We start from the raw sequence: 24,577 nt of genomic DNA on the forward strand, positions 1-24,577 counted from the left end.
ATCTCTCTCAGTTCTAGTAATATGTTAGAGAATAGAATAATGTTACACTAGAAAAATATGTAGTGTAAAAGAGGAATGATTAAAGAAGAAACCCTCATCTTTTCTAGGTGGAAACCGAGTGGGGGGAAGAAAGGACTCAATGCATGGCCAAGATGCTCTTCACAAAAGCAATTAGGCATGCAAAGCTAGTCTTTTAGGTTAATCATCATGTTTTCCACTTAACATAATCAACACAATTTTATTCTAAATACTCCCTCCATTTCGGTACACATACATAAAATGGATGAGTCCATTTTATCTGTGATTTTGTCAATATGTCACATGTGACACATTTCATGACATCTTATTTATAAAATGTATTTTTAACCATTAAAAATCAACATATTAATAAAATATGTCACTTATAAAATTAACATAGTAATTCACAATTACTTGTACCAAAATGGTTTACCAATTTATAAATCACAACATCTTGTATTTATAATAAATTATTCATTCCGTTTCAATTGTTTCCGTAAACAATAATTTCATCTAAGTAATAAAACAATTCGAGTACTTTGACCGTATCTTATTTAATCAAATTACAATGAGACACGTAAATATTACTTCCAAAATCGTTCGTCAATTTTAGGTAATTTAATTAACTCGTATCGTCATACGATCAATTAAACATTCAATTAAGAGTGTTACCCTTTAGGTATGACCTAAGGGGATCAACTGATCACCACCGTCGTACGTGATCGGTCCGTTTCGTGTTCACAATTAAATAGATGTGGTCGTTGGGTCACGTCCGAATCAAAACACAATTTATAGCTTCACAAACAACTCTACATTTAGTAAAGAGGCAAGTAAAGGTCGGATCCCAAGGGACGGGCATTGAAATGAGATTTCTATTGAAACTAGTGGTGTCTTAGGGGTGTCACAATTTGGGTTGATGAAGAAGGTCACTAAACTAAATAGCAATGGAAATAAACAAGCAAGATGAATTGAAAGGGTTGTAAACAATTGATAAAAAGCACTAGGGTGTCATGGGGTCATGGGGGATTCATGGGAATTGATCATACAAACATGTTCTCAAATTATAAGCAAGCAATTATTGTTGTGATGGATTGAGTTGGGTTATATCTTACAATCCTAGGAAAGTTTGGGTCCCGGAGCCGAATCGATTTGATTGTACAACACCTACAAGTCGACTTAGTCTTCCCTACTCAACAACATGCATGGTCTAATGAGACTCTAGTTGGGTTATGTCTTACAAGTCTCATTGAAAAGATAGGAGATGGTGGTAAATGCAAGGATTCATAGGCTTAGCATTTCATCAAACATAACATGTGCATGAGTTGAGATCAAAACAAGCAAGCAAATAAACCATGAAAGCATATTAATTTAAGCATGAATCATTCCCCCTGTTGGTTTCCCCTAATCACGCATTAACCCTAGCTAAGAGACTACTCACTCATTATCATGTTGATCATGCTAGAAAGGTTGTCAATCATACCAACAAAAGGAAACATGATGAATAAATAAAAGTAATTAACAATAATTAAAGAGGGATTAAGAGAATTATACCTACTAATGATTCCAATAATAAAGCAAAGATAAAAGAAGTACTTGATGCTTGATTGAGAGGTTGTCAATCTCCCAATAATAACCCAAATAATCTTCAATTACCCAAAATAAAGGATGAACAAAAGAGAGATTAAGGAAATAAAACTTGTATTAGAACTTGATTAATTGTTGATTACAATACTAAAGAGAGATTTGATTGTTATTAACTACTCTAATTATTGATAAGAAGAACATGCTCTTCCAATTAGACTAATGAGGTATTTATAGTGGAAATTAGGGGGATGCATTAGGGTTAACTAAGGGTTAAACTAGTAATTACACTTTTTAGATTGAGCAGGGAGGAGCCGGTATTTTTCGAAGGAAGGGCTTCTTTCTTTGTATCTTGGAGAAGACGAAATTGCGCTGTACAGGAATCCGTGCGTTTTGGAGTCGGGACGGGCGGATTCTGGCGGTGGAACATGGGCGGCTTCAGGTGAACCCGGGCGGATTCTGGTTGCTGCAAACCCGAGCGTCTTGGGATGAAACCGCACGGATTGTGCATGTGGAGGACAGCCGGATAGTAGACAATCCGCACGGATTGTGCCTCAGCAACATTTCTTCTTCTTTTCTTCCCTTTTCTTCATAAATTCCTTGGGGATTTCCTCGGGGACTGAAGGATCCTTTCTCAACATTGCTCATCTACTATAATATGTACCAAGGCCTTCTAATCTTGTCTCTCCTTGATGCTTGGTCATTGAATTCGATCAATTTAGTCTCGTTTTGCCATGAAAATACAAGATTTGCACTCCTTTCCTACCAAGGGATCAAAATCTCAAAGAATATGCAAAACAAAGAACTAAAGACAATAAATGACCCAAATATGCACTAAAAAGCATGGGAACAAGGCTAATTCGGGGGCTAAATATGCGCTAATTATGGTCACATCAAATATCCCCAAACCGAACCTTTGCTCGTCCCGAGTAAAGAGGTGACAAAGACTAGGACCATTATTTAAACTAACCTAATAACATAGCCGATATGAGACAATTAGCGGGTCTCACTCCGCCCCTTCAACTCACAACAAGACAACCATGAGGTAGGATGCCTTCTTGCAAGGCAAGGTGGGTCTTGCCAAAATGGCGACACATCCAAACATTAAGCACACAAAATCAAATAATGGATGCATCTACAAAAGGAATAGCCACGTTCTCATCAAGTGGCGGAGGCAACCAAGAGAGAACAAATTTAAGAGCATATAATCCTTCACAAATACTAGTTCAACAAATTAATAAGGCTAAGAGGATGGCACTAAATCACCTCCAAATGGTGTTAAACTAGACTACTTTCGTCCTCAATTTCCAAATGCTTTCGTCAAGAGCGATCGGATGGTGTTGGAATGATGATCCCTATGATGCTAGTAGCATATGACATGACAAGTCTCGAATTCTCTACAAAAGTAAAGGTCATGGATCGTCCCAAGCTCGACAAGGTGGTTTGACAAAAGGCTTTTTGGGAATGAAATGCTCAAATCTTTATAAACAAGGGTGGATATGACTAGTATTCAAAATTGTCCTCATTTAACTTTCACATATCAAAAATTTAAGATGGGGTTTGTCCCTTCTGGGCTAGTGTCCTTTGCTTTCGCCAATCGCTTATTAGGCAACCGGTTAACCTCTAGACAATAGCTTTTCGGGGTTATAGTCACTCTGTCTCTGGGCGGTCGAATTCACAACCGTGTGGGGGCCCAATTTAATGGATCCCTCTCCAAAGCACATCGAAGTGGTACGCCTCCATCAAAACAACTAAATTTCTCAACATTTCAACATTTCATAATATTTGAGGTTTCCTTAGCAATAAATTACTTCCACATGACAAAATTTTCGAAATGAGCACTTCAAACTTATTGATAGAAAGTATTTTTGGGTTGCCTTACCACAAGGTCAATCAAGGTCACCTAGACAAGTTAACCAAGTCCATATCGCATCACGGGGTTGGATAGGTGACTCACATGCAAACCCTTGACTAGGCTTTGGGTCATGGGTCAAAAGACACTAGTATGACACAACCTAGGGTGTTTTACAACCATTCTAGTAAGCAAAGTCTTAAGTTGAAAAAGTATTTGTAATGGCTTAGTTGCTCTTGTCAAAGTTCTCAATTAGGCACTTTTCAAAATGTTTTATCTAAATGCAACTACATGCCATGATGCAACTATTATATACATCCTAATGCAAGTGATTATATCAACTAATATGACATATAAACTAAATGCAAGTCCTAAGTTCACATTGTTATACCGCATCAATCAAAATAAAGCCACATAGTCATTAACATAAAGAGGAAAAAGGAGATTGGAAAGATCATACCATGCGGTCTTCATGATCCTCATGTCTCGGATGTGGCGTAGTCAATCAATGTGAACAAGGATAGAACAAACACAATGTACAATATATACAATATTACTACACTACAAAAGGAATAAACATGTTTTTGGGTTTTTCAATTTTTCAAATTTTTATGTATTTTCGAAGTTTTTCAAATTTTTTTGGATTTTTGAATAAGAGTTAAGTTAGAATTACCATCCCCACACTAATATGGGCATTGTCCTCAATGGCAAAAATGATGGGAAATTATGCAAACATGATGCATGATTTCTACACTAAATGCAATCTACACTAATCTACACTACATGATGCATGGTTTTTGTTTATGACAGAGAGGATAATTTAGATTACCTTCCGTTGTGTATGCATTAACTTCCCCAAATCGAGTTAGACATTATTGATAATGTCCAAGGATGGATAATTTAGATTACCTCCCGTTGTGTATGCATTAACTTCCACAATCAATGTTGAGCCATCTATCCACCAATAGCCTTAGAAAGTTGAAAGGCTTGGTGTGTACTTTTCCAATGTTCAAAGCCGACTCAAGAAGAACAAAATCGAGTTTGGTGAAATGATTGGTGTCTTTTCTTGCATTGATGGTGCTCCCTACGACCTTGTGCCATACTCTTATGCCCGGATGGTGGACAAAAAGAGCACGACTCGCATGAAAGTCTTCAAATTTCCTTCCGGAAATTGCCTCCCAAAGAGGGTCGGGGTCATATTTGCCAACATTCTTAAAATAACTCGGTTCATCACTAAGACCCAAAGCTTTACCCAATTCCCTAAAGGGGATGCGTCTACTAACATTAGCTAGACGAAACTCGAGGTTCTCCATAGTCTCAACCTTGTTAACTTTCAAAGAACTCAAAAATTCTAAGGTAAGGGAGGGGTATGTCAATTCTTTTGATTCAAACAATTTCTCCAACCCCATGGCTTTGAAAGAGGCTCTGGTTTGCTCAAGGACACCCAATTTTTCTAAGGTATCTTCACATATAAACTTGGTGGATTGAAATGATTTTCTAGCAAACTTAGCAAAAGTGTCCCTATGGGTTTTGGAAATGAAAGTTACCTCCGGATAGTTTGCAAGTTGATCAATTTCCGGAGTAGTAGATGTTGTTGCACCCATGGGAGGTTGTTGTTGTTGTTGCACTTCCAAGTTTGGGTTTGCTACCACCATAGCCAATGCTTTCTTCGCTTGAAGAGTCTTTTGCCTTTGTGAAAGTGTCTTTGCCTTTGGTGCCTTTGTTGCTCCCTTAGTCCTTGCCATTGATGAATTGACCAAGAAAGAGTGAAAAATCTTCGATTTCTAGTGCACCCAAATCGATTTAAAGATGAAAGGCTTTGCCTTTATGAATTCAAAAATCGACTCAAAGGTTGAAGATTTTGTGCTTGGTTTTGATTTTTATTGAAAAAGGAGTGATTGATTTGTTATTAAAAGGATGTTTTGATTTGATTTTGGTGAATGTAGTTGAGGAATTTTGTTTTTGTGATGGAGAGGATGAGGGTTTTGAGGGTTTTGAGTAGTGTTATGAATGAAGGAATGAAGAAATGAATGTGGGAGGGGTTTTATAAAGCCCGAAAAATTCGAACTGCAGGGGCAATCCGTGCGGTTTCTGCTCAAGACGGGCGGATTCTGCCTTTTCTGGGTTGGGAAAAACTCGCCTAAAGACGGGCGTCTTTTAGTGAAGACGCTCGGATTCGCAGACACGGGACGGGCGGATTCTCCTGAAGACGGGCGGATTTCAGTCCAGGAATTTTTCTTGTTTTCCTCAGCTAAGAAGACGGGCGTCTTCTTTTCAAGACGGGCGGATTTTCAAAGACGGGCGGATTAGGATGTAGGACGCTCGGATTTGCTGACAGTCAAAAATTTGAAAATTTCAGCTCAATTCAGGACGTGCGTCTTCTACCCAACACGCTCGGATTTCTTGAAAACGGGCGGATTCTCCTGAATCCGCTCGGATTCGACCCCTTTGTACCCGGATTCAGTTCCATCTGTGTACAATGCATATCCCTTGCCATTCTTCCATTCTTCTTCATATCTTGTGTTCTTCATTGTGGGGGGCACTACTAAGGCATGGATAGCCTAGGTAATTGTCATCCCCACACTAAGCTAAAGCACTACACATTAATTGAAATTATTAATCCCTTCCTCACTTCTCTCAAATACGACAATTATCTTGATCAAAGTATAAAAATCCAAAAATAACAAAAATGCAATACAAGAATTGAAATGCAAGTTAGGGAGTTAGAAATATTTACAAATGGTGGTTTAGGGAGGACTCCACCAAACTCTCATTCTTGATGAGATGTCAAGGGGGCATGTCCAAGGTGTTGTTGATGTTGCTCAACACCTTGAAAAAGTAGTCAAAAGCTTGTTCATTGTCATGGTAGAGGTCTTCAATAGACCTTGGCCCTTGTTGTCGGTCTTGATCGATGGCATTACCAATGTAGGGATTAAAAATCCCTTCAAATTCGTCGTCCCAAAGACCACAAACTTCATTAAGTTGATCATTGAAAATCTCTTGATTTGATGGTGACAACTTTCCCATTTCCTTTTCTTGGCCAATGAGGCCATCTTCTTCTTCTTTGTTTGATTTTGGTGAGCTTTGCAAGCTCTCCTTGTCACAATTCACTTGCTCTTCGAATGGAGCATCTTCAATTTTCTTCTTCCATTGGAGTTCCGACTTCTTCCTTTCATCCTTCCGACTATAATGATCGATCATAAAACACGGTTCATGTAAACGGGGAGCTCTCATAGTTTTGTCAAGATTAAAAGTTATACTCTCATCTCCCACTTCTAGAGTGAGCTCACCATGTTTTACATCAATCACCGCACCCGCGGTGTGTAAGAAGGGTCTTCCAAGAATGATTGGAATGTTGGAGTCTTCCTCCACATCAACAATGACAAAATCCACCGGGATGAAAAACTTCCCAATTCGCACGGGGACATCTTCCCATATCCCTAATGGTGTCTTCGTCGATCTATCGGCCATTTGGAGTGTGATATTGGTGCATTTAAGCTCTCCCATTCCCAACCTTTTACTTACCGAGTACGGCATAACACTCACACAAGCCCCTAGATCACATAAGGCTTTGTTGATCGTGGTGTCGCCAATGGTACACGGTATTGAGAAGCTTCCCAGATCCTTTAGTTTTGGAGGTGAACTCCCTTGAAGTATTGCACTACTCACCTTAGTGAAGGCGATAGTCTCAAGTTTCCGGATCGACTTCTTCTTTGTGAGGATGTCTTTCATGTATTTCGCATAGGCCGGCACGTGATTGATTAATTCCGTGAAGGGAATTGAGACTTCCAAATTCTTCACAATTTCCATAAACTTTCCAAGTTGGTCATCAAATTTGGGCTTGGCTTGACGACTTGGAAAAGGAAGTCTTATCACAATGGGCTCCTTCTTCTTGACCTTGTCTTCATTTCTCTTTGAAATTTCTTCTTTTGATGATTCTCCATCTTTGGAGTTTTGCACAATTTCTTCCTTATCACTAGCTTCCACAACTTCATCCCCAACTTGCTTCTTCGGTGCTTCATACCTTGTACCACTTCTCTAGTGAATGGCACTAACCGTTTTTGATCGGTCCGTTTCGTGTCTTGGGGGATTACTTTGAGGTGGTTATTGCCCCTTTTGTCTTTGTGAGCTTGAAGATGCTAGTTGAGTCAATTGTGTTTCCAATATCTTGGTGTGAGCTAGAATGTTGTTGATGGTGGTTTCCTTTGCTTGACTATCTTTTTGCATTTGAGTGAAAAACTCTTGTTGATTCTTTTGCATTTGGAGGACCGCTTTTTGAACATCAAAACCTTGGTCATTTTGGTGATTGTATGGATTTTGATTTTGGTAACCTTGGTTTTGGTTGTAAAAGGGTCTTTGATTTTGGTTTCTCATGGGAGGTGGAGTGTAAGTTGTTTGAGGATTTTGAACATTTTGGCTTTTGTATAAGAGATTTGGGTGAAACTTGGTGTTTTCATTGTAATAATTGGAATAAGGGGTACCACTCTTGTATGCTTGGAAAGCATTCACTTGTTCATTTGTTCCCCTACATTCACTTTGGTCATGTCCCAAAGTTCCACAATTCTCACATATCCCACTTGGGATTGATGAGGATGCCGTCATGGCATTAACATGATGCTTTGGTGATTTTGAGGCTTCTTCAAGTTTAGCCATAGCTTGTTCAAACTTCAAATTGATTGTGTCAATGTGAGCACTAAGTTGAGCACCCAATTGAGTAACAGAGTCCACTTCATGCCTTCCTCCTCTAGTAGCCTTGCGAGGTCTACTATATTGTGAGTTATGGACCGCCATTTCCTCAATCTTGTTCCATGTTTGATTGTCATCAACTTCGGTGAACATTCCATTTGATCCCATGTTGAGAATGTTCCTTGAATCTTCATCTAAACCGTTCCAAAATTGTTGTACCAAGAACCATTCGCTAAGTCCATGGTGAGGACATGAGCGACAAATTCCCTTAAACCGCTCCCAAGCTTCATACAAAGATTCTTCATCCCTTTGCTTAAAACCCGTAATTTGAGCTCTTAGCATGTTAGTCTTTTCCGGTGGGTAGAACTTTTTGTAGAAAGCTAGAGCCAACTTCTTCCAAGAATCTATTCCGAGAGTGGCCTTGTCAAGGCCCTTCAACCATTTTTTCGCGGTGCCGATTAGAGAAAAAGGAAATAAGACCCATCGAATTTGGTCTTGAGTCACACCGGTTTGAGAAATCGCATCACAATAGTCACAAAAGGTTTCCATATGAGAATGAGGGTCTTCACTAGGCATCCCCCCAAATTGGCTCCTTTCGACTAATTGGATAAAGGCGGATTTGGCAATAAAATTTCCGGTTAGATGTTGTGGTGTGGGAGTACCATTGGGTAGGTTCTCCTCGGTGGGTACGGAATGTGACGAAAATTTAGGCATTGTAGGTTGATTTTGTGGGGTATTTTGTAATGGATTCTCCTCTCCTTCTCTTGCAAAAGGGTTGATGAACTCAATAGTTGGTTGAACAACCTCACTAATACCTCTCAAATTCCTCCTAGCAAATCTCCTATTGTTCGTCAAGGTTCTTTCAATTTCACGGTCAAAAGGTAAAAAATCACCTTGTGACCTTCTAGACATGCAAAATATCAAACAACTTGAAAACAATTAGAACAAACCTTGAGGAGTTTTACTTCCCCAAGGCGAAGAAAGACACAACTAATAACAATAAAAGAAAATCTAAATCAAGTAAACACGAGTCCCCGCAAGAACGGCGCCATTTTTTGATCGGTCTGCATTTCGTGTTCACAATTAAATAGATGTGGTCGTTGGGTCACGTCCGAATCAAAACACAATTTATAGCTTCACAAACAACTCTACAATTAGTAAAGAGGCAAGTAAAGGTCGGATCCCAAGGGACGGGAATTGAAATGAGATTTCTATTGAAACTAGTGGTGTCTTAGGGGTGTCACAATTTGGGTTGATGTAGAAGGTCCCTAAACTAAATAGCAATGGAAATAAACAAGTAAGATGAATTGAAAGGGTTGTAAACAATTGATAAAAAACACTAGGGTGTCATGGGGTCATGGGGGATTCATGGGAATTGATCATACAAACATGTTCTCAAATTATAAGCAAGCAATTATTGTTGTGATGGATTGAGTTGGGTTATATCTTACAATCCTAGGAAAGTTTGGGTCCCGGAGCCGAATCGATTTGATTGTACAACACCTACAAGTCGACTTAGTCTTCCCTACTCAACAAGATGCATGGTCTAATGAGACTCGAGTTGGGTTATGTCTTACAAGCCTCATTGAAAAGATAGGAGATGGTGGTAAATGCAAGGATTCATAGGCTTAGCATTTCATCAAACATAACATGTGCATGAGTTGAGATCAAAACAACCAAGCAAATAAACCATGAAAGCATATTAATTTAAGCATGAATCATTCCCCATGTTGGTTTCCCCTAATCACCCATTAACCCTAGCTAAGAGACTACTCACTCATTATCATGTTGATCATGCTAGCAAGGTTGTCTATCATACCAACAAAAGGAAACATGATGAATAAATGAAAGTAATTAACAATAATTAAAGAGGGATTAAGAGAATTATACCTACTAATGATTCCAATAATAAAGCAAAGATAAAAGAAGTACTTGATGCTTGATTGAGAGGTTGTCAATCTCCCAATAATAAGCCAAATAATCTTCAATTACCCAAAATAAAGGATGAACAAAAGAGAGATTAAGTAAATAAAACTTGTATTAGAACTTGATTAATTGTTGATTACAATAATAAAGAGAGATTTGATTGTTATTAACTACTCTAATTATTGATAAGAAGAACATGCTCTTCTAATTAGACTAATGGGGTATTTATAGTGGAAATTAGGGGGATGCTTTAGGTTTAACTAAGGGCTAAACTAGTAATTACACTTTTTAGATTGACCAGGGAGGAGCCGGTATTTTTCGAAGGAAGGGCTTCTTTCTTTGTAGCTTGGAGAAGACGAAATTGCGCTGTACAGGAATCCGTGCGTTTTGGAGTCGGGACGGGCGGATTCTGGCGGTGGAACACGGGCGGCTTCAGGTGAATCCGGGCGAATTCTGGTGGCTGCAAACCCGAGCGTCTTGGGATGAAACCGAACGGATTGTGCATGTGGAGGACGGCCGGATTGTAGACAATCCGCAGGGATTGTGCCTCAACAACATTTCTTCTTCTTTTCTTCCCTTTTCTTTATAAATTCCTTGGGGATTTCCTCGGGGACTCAAGGATCCTTTCTCAACATTGCTCATCTACTATAATATGTACCAAGGCCTTCTAATCTTGTCTCTCCTTGATGCTTGGTCATTGAATTCGATCAATTTAGTCTCGTTTTGCCATGAAAATGCAAGATTTGCACTCCTTTCCTACCAAGGGATCAAAATCTCAAAGAATATGCAAAACAAAGAACTAAAGATAATAAATGACCCAAATATGCACTAAAAAGCATGGGAACAAGGCTAATTCGGGGGCTAAATATGCGCTAATTATGGTCACATCAGTACGACAGTAATGTCAAACTCTAGTCAGCCAATCATTACCGATATGTGTGGACCAGTTGACAGTAAAATATTACTTCCCACATGTATTCTTAAAATGAGACTTAAACATGTGATCATCATGATCGACAGTTGTGATCGCATTATTGTCGGAGGACACATATTCCAACAATCTCCCACTTGTCCTCGACAAGTGTGCGTCACCAATTCTCTTGTCCTATTACTATCTCCCACTTAATGCAAGGTGTCTTTCAGGTCGTACTTGCAAGTGATCATATCGAGAGTGGTTTCCTCCATCTGGAGAATAACTGATTGACCGAATTTATCTACCATAGATACCTTCCGAGCGGGGCCACGCATTTCCAGTTCATTACTCCTCGAGTGGCCCTGAGATATTGTTTTAACCCTGACAAGGGGTGGACAATTCCTATTGCACTTATTCCCTTCGACTAGCCACAGCCATCATAACCCAAAATATGCCCATTTGACCACATTTACGAAGGTCATAGTAACACAAATCAAAGTTAATCTGAAACCGTGCCACCTTAGGCGAACAGTCTTTAGTCAAAAGAATCGACTCATTAGAATACTATAGTAGCTCTCGCCATGACCAGGCTATATAAATTTGCCAGAACTCTATAAGCGGTCATAAGGCCCGACAAAGTGTTCATAACAGTCTGCCTATGTGATCGACTAGTCATTCTCATATGACTCCATAGCACTTGAACTTGCTATCAATCGCATCACACTCTAATCACTTCGAGACGTCACCTCATATAAGTGACTATGGGTGAATACTATGTTAATCCGAGTTCACTTTAACGAGGTTCAATTGTCTCTACAACCCATTTGGATGTAACAAAGTAAGAAAGGGAGTTTTTAGATTTAAAAAACTCGAACGACAAATGTGATTATCACATATGAAGAGTCAATACCTGATTATTACTTCATAATTTTATAATCCATTTTCATCTTATATGTAGTTGTTCATCTCAATGCAATTGAAATGACATATGACATGACTTATCATGTTAAGCCTATGAGAAGGCTTTGGTTAGTAGGTTTTATCAACTTCTTGTACCTTACTCAAGCTTACTACATACTCGTTTTCCTTTGTAATGTATACATTTGCATTAGAAAACTTTCTGAGTATGTGTCGAGATCCAATCAAGACATAGGCCTTCTAGCCTTAGAACAGCTCCCACTGTTTTCACAGTGTGCGGGACTCATCCTTCTTGCACATCCCATGATTGCAAGTGTACTCAATTTCCGTTGCAAATATTTCTCATTGTTCTTTATTGCCTAGAACGATTCTAGAAAATCTATTTCTTAAATAACATAGCCACAATGGTATCTTAACCATCCTAATGTGTTTTGATTATGGTTTTGTCAGAAACCATGCACAATCTCAATTGTCAATTGTCACTTGTGTAACACCCTTACACAAAATTTTGCATCAAAAACACTTTGCATTACATCCTTAATGCTTCTGCAAGCACTTAAGGGTAATCTTTATGGCTTACTTGGTAACTATTACTTAAATTCGATTTGAAACAATTCATCATACTCAAAGTCTATGAAGTGTTATACATCATTACTTATTTAATTGATTCGGCAGCGGAAGCAAATGGAATCAATCAAATATGTTCAATTTGATTGAACTAGTCATGAATCTTATCAACATAAGACTCCTTATTTGACATTAATATCATGTAGATTTATCTCCATAAATCCGGATATTCAAGATGTATTATTATACTCCAAAAGTCTTAAATCATTCCCAATGATCAATGTCTCATCCACATATAAGACTAATTAAAATTTTCGTAACTCCCACTAAACTCCATGTATAATCACAACTTCTCAACCTATTGAGAAAAGTTTATCACATGATCAAAATGTTGATTACAACTCATTGATGTCCTACTTAAGACCCTCTCTTAAGTTTCACATTATCTTAGGATTGCAAGAATCTACAAAACTCAAGACATGTATTGAATACAATCCTTCTAATTGAAGAAGCGGGTTTTAGATTCACTTGCTATATGTATATCATCATAATGAAACACAATCCCTAAGAAGAACCAAATAGACTTAAGCATTTCAACTAGTGCAAAACCCTTTGCAACCAATCAAGCTTTGATATCTAACAATTCACTTTGAATTTATTTCGGATTTTCATGGCACTAAGCCTTGTATTGAGTTGTGACTTAAACACTCTCATGTAAGTCATATGTTCCTTACTTTCCAGAAGTAATCATCTTGAATCAAACAATTTCTTTGTAAGTTGCAAGCTCTTTACTTTCTAAAAGTAACACTAATTCATCATCTTCAACAAGTGATGACTTTAACCTCCTAGGTTTTAAAGAAACAATGTCTTACACAAAACGTCTCATGTAGCCAAGAAAGACCAGTTTCTTGCAACATAACATTCTTTGTGGCTCTTTGAATAATTTCTCCCACTCTGTCTTCTAGAAATAAACTTGTATTTTAGAAAGACAGCTTCACGAGCCACAAACTCGTTGTACTTGTGATTAAAGGAAGGAAAAATGAGCATTTGTTTCTTTTGAAAACTTATAAGCATGGTACCCTACCATATCATATCTCATATGATTCGTTTTAGATTTAGTGGAAAAATAATTTAGACAAAATGATAAAATCCCCAAAAGGATCAAGTAACTCAAAGTAACTTGATCGAAGTCCAAACCATATCGAATAGCGTTTGATTTCTTATCCAACCACACATTATCCCATGATTTGTGTTAAGAGAGATTAACCTGTGATACTATATCAAAGTCTTCACTTTGATAACCTCATCACGACTAAATCGTGATTCCTTGAACTCTTTTGAACTTCTTCAAAGATCTCTCTATTTACCTTATTAAGTGAACACATTAGCGTCTGGTAAAAGAAAATGATCAACCTATTTTGGATCAATGATTTACAACCTCGATCTCCTTTTCAACCAAAAAGGCACGAGACATCTTGCTTTGAATACAAGATACGCATATACCATAAGATCTAATGGTTTCAAGAGTACTCGATAACTCTTTGCGTTCATCATTCCAGAATCTAAGGTTTAATCATGGGTTATCAATTCGAGTCTTGCATCATCTTCATGATATATCATTCTAGTTTGGTTTAGAATATAATCACCTTGATAATGGGCTAGCCATACATTAAATCATGGTGTAAAGGGTCACAAAAGTGAAACCCCTTTTATATCTTAATAAGTTTATATTCTTTTTTAGAGTTTATGTACTTAATAGTCACAATTAAGTACAACTATAAACCCAAAACTAGATTGATTACACAATGACTCTATCTCTCAACATTATTGTTGCTAGTCGTCATATTCTAATCATCCTATGTATCAAGTAAAATGATGAAAAGCACCACCGGTTTCTAATATTGACGAAGTAGTACTAGCAAAATTTATGTCAATCAAATAATCATTTAAAGAAGAAGGTCCCATTAGATGTCCCACAACTAACTTGTTGATTCTTCAATAATTTGGGGTAGTTTTCCTTTCTAGCGTCCAACAATTAAGACAATGGAAACTTTATCGGTCGGGATTGATAGGTTTAGTATCGTTATTCTCAATAGCTTTACTTTTATCATAACCTTATATCAATTCCATTCTAATTTTACTTCTTTGAACCTCGTCCGTTTCTTAACGGTTTAAGAGAATGCTCCCACTCATTTTAATGAGTCTTTGCTAAGAGAAGCAAAATTGAAATTCATGAAGACTACTCTTCAATTTATTCGTTTAGTCTTAAAACTTTCATTGAAGTGGTTGCGGTATTTTGGTCAATTTTGATTTCCAACAAATCGAGTTACCAAAATAATTTATCGCTTCAAGGTACTTAATTCAATTAAGTATATGAAACATAATCCATTGTAAGTAGATGTGTTAGTCAAGAATCAAAAACCTGTTTGATAATGAATAACTTTTATCAATACTCTTTACATGAGATCCTTCCAATGGATAATGAATAACTTTTATCTATACTCTTTATCGTTATAATAATACTTGTAAATAACAAGTAAAGCATTTACATAGTGACCTCTTCCCAACTATGATAAATGATTCCGAGATCCAAATTCATACTAACTTGGGCACGGGGTAGCCGATGAAACCCTTATCAATATAACTCGGTGGATTAACTCTTTAATCGATTATACTTTTAGAACTCTCGGTCGATAAAATTACATTAATATTTATCTTTTGCCCAAAACACATCCGACAAGGGCACGGGGTAGCGGATGAAACCCTTATCAATTACTTTTGTTGAGTTCAACCCAAATTTCGAATAAATGTGTCCATGATCCAAATTCACATTAACTTGGGCACGGGGTAGGCGATGAAACCCTCATCAACATGAATTCGGTGGATTAGACATTTATCACCCACTTCCCCTACGTAACAAGGTTTGTACCCCGGGGTGGCCGAGTGCACTCCCTCGCGAAATAGGTTTTCATGGTTTCTACTTTTTGGTAAGGCTAAGTCTCAATTGTTTATTTTAGCGAGAGGTCATGTCAATTTATTATCTATCACGTTTTAAGTGAACTAAAGCGGTGAACTACGATAATTGTAATTGACACGGTCGATAAACTCGATAAAAAGATAATGCATGTTTTAGTTATGGCGATTTAGCGATGCATGCAACATATAAATAAAATGCAAAGCAAAAAAAATAAAATCCTAGTATGGCTTTCCTAAAATAGAAAATCTAATTAACTATTACATATTCGGAAACCAACTCCATTGGTCCCTTGAACTTCGGTTTTTGGCACGCATCTCGAGGTAACACCGTCTTTATGTATCGTCTTCCTTGAGTGACACTGCTTCAAGGAACTCCGAAATTAATAAATTACATAACAAATTACATAAATTCTCTTAGTATTTTCCCGCCCAAGTATTTTCCCACTTTGATGGGCCTTCCTTATGAATTGTAAACAACACAAAGCACGTTCTAAGTTGGGCCTCGACTTAAACTACATGATTTTTCATTGATTTGGCATCATTACTAAAATTCTAACGTGATAATTCTTGGAATCTTATACATGGAAATAAATTATGCTTTGACTTTTCTAATTATATAATCCTATATGGAAACAAACTATAATATGTCCCACAAATTATGCAATGCTGACAATATTATTTCGAAAATCTCAAATCACAATATCTCGAATCATAATAAATTACCCCCAATATACAATATCTCATATAAATTTATCAGAGATAAAATCCGAAAAAATAACATCATATCATTTACCCCTAATATATTATGCAATCTTTACAACATATCAATCTCCCTTCTCCCTTTTACTACTAAGATAATAAAATCCTTAGTAGTTTTCTCGCCTAAATTGCATAATCCTCATATGGGGCCTATTTATTTAGATATTAAATAATTAAGAATTGGAATGAGAATGGATAACAACCCACTAAATTGTAGTTAAACGTACATCCCACTATATTATGATAATCTAGGATATAATTATACAATATCCATAATTACGCATTAAAATTATTAGCAATCATCTCCATAATTATCATCCTTCATCAGTTAATACATATTTGATCCGAGGATATAAATTTCACGAGATTTATGCCTTTAGTGAACATAATAATATAATATTTATTTTTTGAATAAAATTGACAAAGTAATTCAAGTAAAATTAATTAATTTATTCGGATTAAAAGTGTCGACTTTCCTATTTTATTTATTTTAATAGTAAAATTTTATCAATATAATCCCTAAGAAACTGAAAATGAGTTGAAACTTATACTCTAAATGCAAACATATCTAGCAATTATATCTAAAAGTTACCGTGCTGTAGCACGGGGTCTATACTAGTTTGTAATTAAAATAAAATAAATCTATTAAATTACAAAAAGGTGATACGAGATCACAATAAATTACAACCGAATCGATATTCCCATACATTTCGGGTAATACCAATTAAAAACTAAGGCCATACTAAGTAAAAATTACATAATTAAAAAATTACATAAAATAAAATTATGACAATTATAAATAAAATGCAACATTATAATATGTATGAACATGCTCAATTTTATGCTAAATCGCCTTTAAGGAGCCAATATCGTATATTAATCGGTTTTTACGGATTTGCGTGATTCAACCTTTTAAAATCACAATAAATTACATAAAATCATATTTATGCATAAGTTAATTACCCTAACTAACTTAGGACTCAAAATTAGTCTCAACTAACATATTGACAATAATTAACTTTTATTTCTTAAAATTGTTCATTAATGGACTCAAAATTACAATAAAATGCTATAAACGCCAAATAAATCATAAAAATTTCAAATAAATTCAAAATTTGAAACTTAAACTTATGGACATTCTGGAAAAATACCATGACACTTATAATGTCCAAAAACTTAGGTTAAAAATTTCGAAAATTTATCGGGAAAAACATTGTTGCGGTTTATCGGATTTATCAAATATAGTCATAAAAACATGAGAAAAATTATATTCATCAACTTTTCAATTTTAGATCTGAAAAAGATAATAAAATGCAACATGTGACGTTTTTCCTTAGTCATGAAGTATGTTTTAGCAATTATTCACTAATTAAGTCACTATTTATGCTATTTTTCATCAAAAAATCATAAATCATGCATGAAGACTTCATTATAGCCTATTATTTTACACACATCTTGTAAAATTGCATGTGACAACATAATACATTTCTATGACCAGATTCGAAATATTTCTCATATTAACCTATTTTTCATTTAAAATCGATTTTTATCATGAAAAATCTATATTTCGAGCATAAGAACTCCAAAACTTACGAAAATTTACAGGTCATCTCAAAATAATATATGTGAAAACATATCCAAAAACCACTCAAAAATTCGAAGTTTAGCTAATTTTAGTCCAAAAATGACATTTTTATCATAAAATCACATTTTTAATGCCATTATTATATAAAATGAACAATAAAAATCCATAAATTAACCAAAATATCTTAAATACATTTTAGGATCAGAAACTTTAACATGCAAAATATATTTCGTGATATCTCATAATAACACAAATTTATAAGTTTTATATGTTAACCGTATAACCCGGAAAAACTATAACCGATTTGCATGCAAACAACCTAAGGCTCTTGATACCGCTTGTGAGAAATCTATATCTTATTACTTGACATATTCATATATGTGATGATTTAATTTAGTCATAAAATTAACATAAATCTTATGCATGCAAACATAAATTAAAAGAGAAGAAATCATCAACCCTTACTAAGATTATTTCGGTTTCATGGGCACCAAAAAGATCTCCTTCTTGTTAGTTCTTGAGCTTTCCTCATATGGATGAACAAAGATTCAAGTTTAGAATCTCTCCCAAAAGCATATACCCAAGGTAACCTCTTAAAAGATTAATATTATTTGATCTAGAACAATATTAATCTTACCAAAAATTGACCCAAAATATTGTTTTTTGCTCTCTAGTATTTCGGCCAAGAGAAGGAAAGATGATGGAGTATTTTCTATCTCTCTAAGTTCTAGTAATATGTTAGAGAATAGAATAATGTTACACTAGAAAAATATGTAGTGTAAAAGAGGAATGATTAAAGAAGAAACACTCTTCTTTTCTAGGTGGAAACCGAGTGGGGGGAAGAAAGGACCCAATGCATGGCCAAGATGCTCTTCACAAAAGCAATTAGGCATGCAAAGCTAGTCTTTTAGGTTAATCATCATGTTTTCCACTTAACATAATCAACACAATTTTATCCTAAATACTCCCTCCATTTCGGTACACATACATAAAATGGATGAGTCCATTTTATTTGTGATTTTGTCATTATGTCACATGTGACACATTTCATGACATCTTATTTATAAAATGTATTTTTAACCATTAAAAATCAACATATTAATAAAATATGTCACTTATAAAGATAACATAGTAATTCACAATTACTTTTACCAAAATGGTTTACCAATTTATAAATCACAATATCTTGTATTTATAATAAATTATTCATTCCGTTTCAATTGTTTCCGTAAACAATAATTTCATCTAAGTAATAAAATAATTCGATTACTTAGACCGTATCTTATTTAATCAAGTTACAATGAGACACGTAAATATTACTTCCAAAATCGTCCGTCAATTTTAGGTAATTTAATTAACTCGTATCGTCATACGATCAATTAAACATTCAATTAAGAGTGTTACCCTTTAGGTATGACCTAAGGGGATCAATGGATCACCACCGTCGTCTGACAAGTAATGTCAAACTCTAGTCAGCCAATCATTACCGATATGTGTGGACCATTTGACAGTAAAATATTACTTCCCACATGTATTCTTAAAATGAGACTTAAACATGTGATCATCATGATCGACAGTTGTGATCGCATTATTGTCGGAGGACACATATTCCAACAAGCTTGATCTCGTATTCATGGAATCATATCTTGAGATCCAAGGAAGAAGTGGATATCATTTTAATGCACCACTTGTACTCCTTGAGAAATGGGCTAAGTTTCGAAATGGGGACGACGATGGGATGAAGCATATCGTTAATGGAGGACTCATTACAAGACTCGCGAAACACTTCAATCCAAGGTTCAATGAGAACAATGAGTACACTCCCCTCTCGGGAAATACAAGGATAAATGAGGAGCTAATTTTTGTGCAACATCATTGGATAACCCACGAAGGTTTTGAAAAGAGAATCAAATGGATAACAAAAGGGAGCAATCCTCTCTACTTGCCAATGAACGATTTACCGAGAATTTTACCAAGGAGGGGCCCTCTTTCCCCAATCCCGTCATACCTCATCCCCACAAACCCGAACCAAGCAAATCAAGCACCACCTCCAAACCAACAACAACAACATGAGCCACAACAACAAAATGAAAAGATCAAGATACCTCCCTACCCTTTTCAATACCAACCATATAATCACCCTAACCCCTTCATTCTTCCTCGAGATGATTTTGTGGGAGGAATTCTCCAAGACATACATCTCCATCAATATGAAGCCGGCGTGGATAGCTACTATGCTCTATACCCGCAATTCCACCATTTGGTTCAACAAGGGAAGGTTAGCGAGGAGGGAATATTTCCCTCTTGGGCTCAAATGGACATTCTCTTCCCGAACTCGGCAAGGACCAATGAAGGAGCAAATGGGCAAGAAGGCGAAGGGAGTGATAAATCTTGTGTTGGAGATACGGTGGAGCTCAATAGTGAGGGAGATGAGCTCATGGACTTCAATGCAAGTGATGCATCCAAAGAAGCTTGGGATAGTGACCTAGAGGGGGATGATGACGACCTCTAGAGATCACTTCATAGCTAGATGGAGAGGGCAAGAGGCACCCATCAAGGCTTAAGTGAAGTTTCCTTTATCCCCTCTCTTTAATTTTCATGAAATGAATTTGATATTTTGATAATTTGTTGTACCATATTTGTTTTGATTTTATTGGAGTCCTAGCAACATTGGAGGACTAACACCTTGGCTTCATTAACGTGTTCATTATTATTGTTCCCGACTTATAAAATCCAAAATGACAATCTTTAGTTTCATGCTTTGCATTCCATGTGCATGAACTCCCCCGAAATTCATAACATTAGAAATAATGTTTATTTTGATTTGGGAAAGTCCATGCATATACATTGGGAGCTAATTTAAATTATGCTCTCCGCCATAACAAAAACACATGCATCATGTAGTGTAGTTTAGTGTAGTTTGCATTTAGTTTAAAAATCATGCATATTCATTGCATAATTTCCTATCGTATTGGCCATTGAGGACAATGCCCATCCTAGTGTGGGAATGGGAAATTCTAACTTGACTTTTATACAAAATCCAAAAAAATAAAAAATTTCGAAAAATCCAAAAAAATTGTAAAATTGAAAATCCAAAAACAAGTTCATTTCCTTTGTAGTATAGTCTTGTATATATTGTTTTGTATATATTGTGTTTGTTCATCCTTGTTCACATTGATTGACTACGCCACATCCGAGAAATGAGGATATAGAAGACCGCATGGTATGATCTTTCCAATCTCCTTTTTCCTCTTTATGTTAATGATTATGTGGCTTTATTTTGATTGATGCGGTATAAACAATGTGATTATAGGATTGCATTTAGTTTATATGACATACTAGTTGGTAGAAGCATATGCATTAGGATGTATATATGTTAGTTGCATCATGGCATATAGTTGCACTTAGGAAAAATTTTGCGAAACCGTCTATTTGGGAAGCTTGACAAGTTTATATAAGGCCATTGTACATACTTTTTCTTCTTAAGACTTTGCTTGTTAGAATACTTGTAAAACACCCTAGGATGTGTCATGCTAGTATCCTTTGACCCATGGATTAAGGCCTAGTCAAGAGTACCTTGTGGTGTGATAACTCTTTGGCTACCGTTTATTCCAAGGTGACCCTTGAAACCATGCAACCATCATTCATCCATGTTCTACCATATATTTTGTCATCAAAGGGAATGGGCACAAAAATTATTCAAATTTGAGTTCAAGAAATGAAAAGTCAAAAAAGTTTGCAATTGCATCAAAAGAAAAGAGGAGTAACAAAAATAAAAACTCCTAATGCTTCAAATATAAGTGTTTTGGCAGGGATTTTGCTAAATGAGAACGGCCTGCCAGGGGAGTTAAGGAGGGGTGATCTAGCTCAAATAACTTGCCTGACTAGTGCTACTAGGTAAATAAATAAATGATAAATAAAGACACAAAGATTTTATACGTGGAAAAACCCTGGGAATAAGGGAAAAAAACCACGGGCACCAAGCCAGGAGTGATTGTCACTATGATTTTGTATAGCCTGACAGAGTATTTATGTATTAGGCGTGACAGGCAAAAAATATTGCTAAATAATACAAGAATAGAAGTGACAATGAGAGTGTGTTTCGTGTCCCTTCTTTTTTTATCTTCTCTTCAATTTATATTAGCTTCCTCAGTCTTCTTTTTATTCCGTTTAGGGTTTCCTGGTAAATAGGGCGTGTGCCCTAGTTACCCGGAGGTAGTTGACAGTATTTTAGGCGTTGCCTTTGACCCTTGCCTCTATGTTTTCCTTTTGAACTAGTCTTCCTTGTTTGTAGGGATAGTATTTAAACAACTTGGTTATTGCCTGCTCAGCTTGTGCAACGCTTTTACTTCCCTTAAACTTGAAGTATTATAACGATTTAATAAAGATGATCAATGGTCATAAAATAAAATACATAAACAAAAGTAAAGGATTCAGAAATAACCTTTGGTCCTAGCAAATATGGCCTAAGAACAATATCAAGATTGATATTTGCCTATTAGTTGCACCCAAGATGATCTGAGATATGCCCTTTGATTATGCTAGAAATCAATCTAAAATTTTCTGTAAAATTTAATTGTCTTTGTGTTCTTGTGATGAGAAAGAGGAGGCTAGGTCAAGAAAAAGCATTAGGGTAGAAATAATTCTCTCCCTTTCCTTTTATATAGACCGAAACTTGAAGTCAATTAGGAAAGAAAATTACTTCCCTAATTTTCGGCCATCAGACCGAATTAAGGATCATAATTCTCCTTATTTTGGTCTTTCCAAAAATATATAATATGTGATGAATTAACATCTAGTGAGGATCGAACCCATGACCTCTTGGCTTGTGTACCCTTACTATTACCACTATGACACATTCAACTTGTTGATATTAAATACAACTGATTATATTTAATTACGAATTAACAGATTAATTCGTCCAAGCTAACCTTATATATATTTAATTAAATATAACTTATTATATTTAATTTACGAATTGACAGTTAATTCGTCTCAACTTAATATTATTTAATTTTCATTAAATAATTATCTCATCAACACATTGACTAACTTTTTAGTCATTTTGGGCATCAATGTAATTATATTTCTATAACCACATTTCTCAAATACGTCCTACAGGTGTGACCTTTAGGGACCAGTTGATCACCGCCATCTGTATGATAATAACGTCAAACTTTCTAGCAAGCCAACCGTTATTAGGTAAACGTTAATCAACTGATTAAATATACGAAGTATACCCTTGTGAACCTGTAAGAGATTTACAAATGTTATCACACTAATTTGTGGAGGACACAAGCTCCAACAAACTCCCACTTGTCCTCACAAGTGTATGTGCGATAACCGATTCTCATATCCTTTAAAATTTCTCCCACTCAATGTAAAACAATTTGCAAATCCGAATTCACAAAGATCGTATTTTACAAGCGATCATTATCAAGAGTGGTTTTCCCGACTAGAGAGTAACTTAACTGATAAACGAATCAACATTCGAGCATGGCCATGCATTTCAGTTACAACTCCTCGAGTGGCCCTGAGAAATAACTATACCTGATAAGGGATGGATATTTTCCTCAACTCAAATCTTGCAGATGTAAGCACAGTATGAAATGACCCGAGAAAAAGCTACTGAGCCCCAGTTACGGTAGACCGTGAGAAAGAAACCAAAGTCACCCAAAAACTGCCTTAATCTCAAGAGACAGTTGATAGTCAAAAGAATCGACTCTAGGTACACAATGGATGTCCTATCCACGACCTGGCACCGAATGTTTTTAAACATTTAGGACTCCATTACGTTGTCACAAAAAGTTGTCCTACGAGGTGTCGTCATAATCTCGTATCTGTGATCGATCAGTCAACCATTTGACTTATGGCTCGTTGAACCCACCATCAAACGACTGCACAATATAATAGCCGGAGTTATCAGCTCACATTGGCGATTACGGACCAAAACAAATATAATGTAATTCAGTTCACTTTGTGGCGTTCAATGTTGTCAGTACAATCCACATGAAAAAACAAAATATATATAAAACGATGAAATTATAGTATACGAAAAAGATAACGTATCGAATTCATAATCAACTACTATAACTCAGGTACACGTTTAATTCTCATGGAGAAAACGTGCCCTCCTTGCTTATCATATTTCTATGGCTCAAAAGAGTAGAATGCGTTACAACTTCCATGCCGGAACTATTCCGGTGACCGCAAAGACACCATTAAGAGTAAGAACGAATCTAGAATGAGATTTCTAATCATCTCGGTTCGTTTGGAAGCTAGCCTCTGCGTAACCGATTGCGCATAGCTTAGTATCTCCTCCATAAGTCAATACCCAATCCTTAGTCCTCCGTAGGTACTTGAGGATATTTTTGACTGCTATCTAGTGTGTTTCACCTGGAGTCTTTTGGTACCGACTCGTCATACTCAATGCATATGCCACGTCTGGACGTGTGCATATCATGGCATACATGATCGATCCTATTGCAGAAGCATAAGGAACACGACTCATGCGCTCAATACCTTCAGGCGTCGTGGGTGATCGAGACTTACTCAATCGCATCCCGGTCGTCATAGGAAGGTTCCCCTTCTTGGAGTTGGTCATGCTGAACCTCTCAAGAACCTTATCTAGATAAGACTCTTGACTAAGTGATAACGTCCGTCGTGATCTATCTCGGTAGATACGGATTCCCAAAATACGCTGTGCCTCACCCAGATCTTTCATCTGGAAATGGTTCTTCAACCATTCTTTAACCGAAGAAAGGAGAGGAATGTCATTCCCAATCAAGAGTATGTC

The 24,577-nt window shown here is 36.2% G+C and overlaps 1 non-coding gene across 1 annotated transcript; it reads left to right on the plus strand.

Annotated features, from left to right (window-relative positions):
• The first annotated feature begins 8,372 nt into the window (after positions 1–8,372).
• On the plus strand, positions 8,373–8,479 carry LOC141626101 (small nucleolar RNA R71). Its single transcript, XR_012535826.1, has one exon. It is a non-coding gene; the product is annotated as a small nucleolar RNA R71 (small nucleolar RNA).
• Positions 8,480–24,577: the final 16,098 nt, after the last annotated feature.

Source organism: Silene latifolia, chromosome X (genome assembly GCF_048544455.1).
Source record: "Silene latifolia isolate original U9 population chromosome X, ASM4854445v1, whole genome shotgun sequence".
NCBI classification, from domain to species: Eukaryota; Viridiplantae; Streptophyta; class Magnoliopsida; order Caryophyllales; family Caryophyllaceae; genus Silene; species Silene latifolia.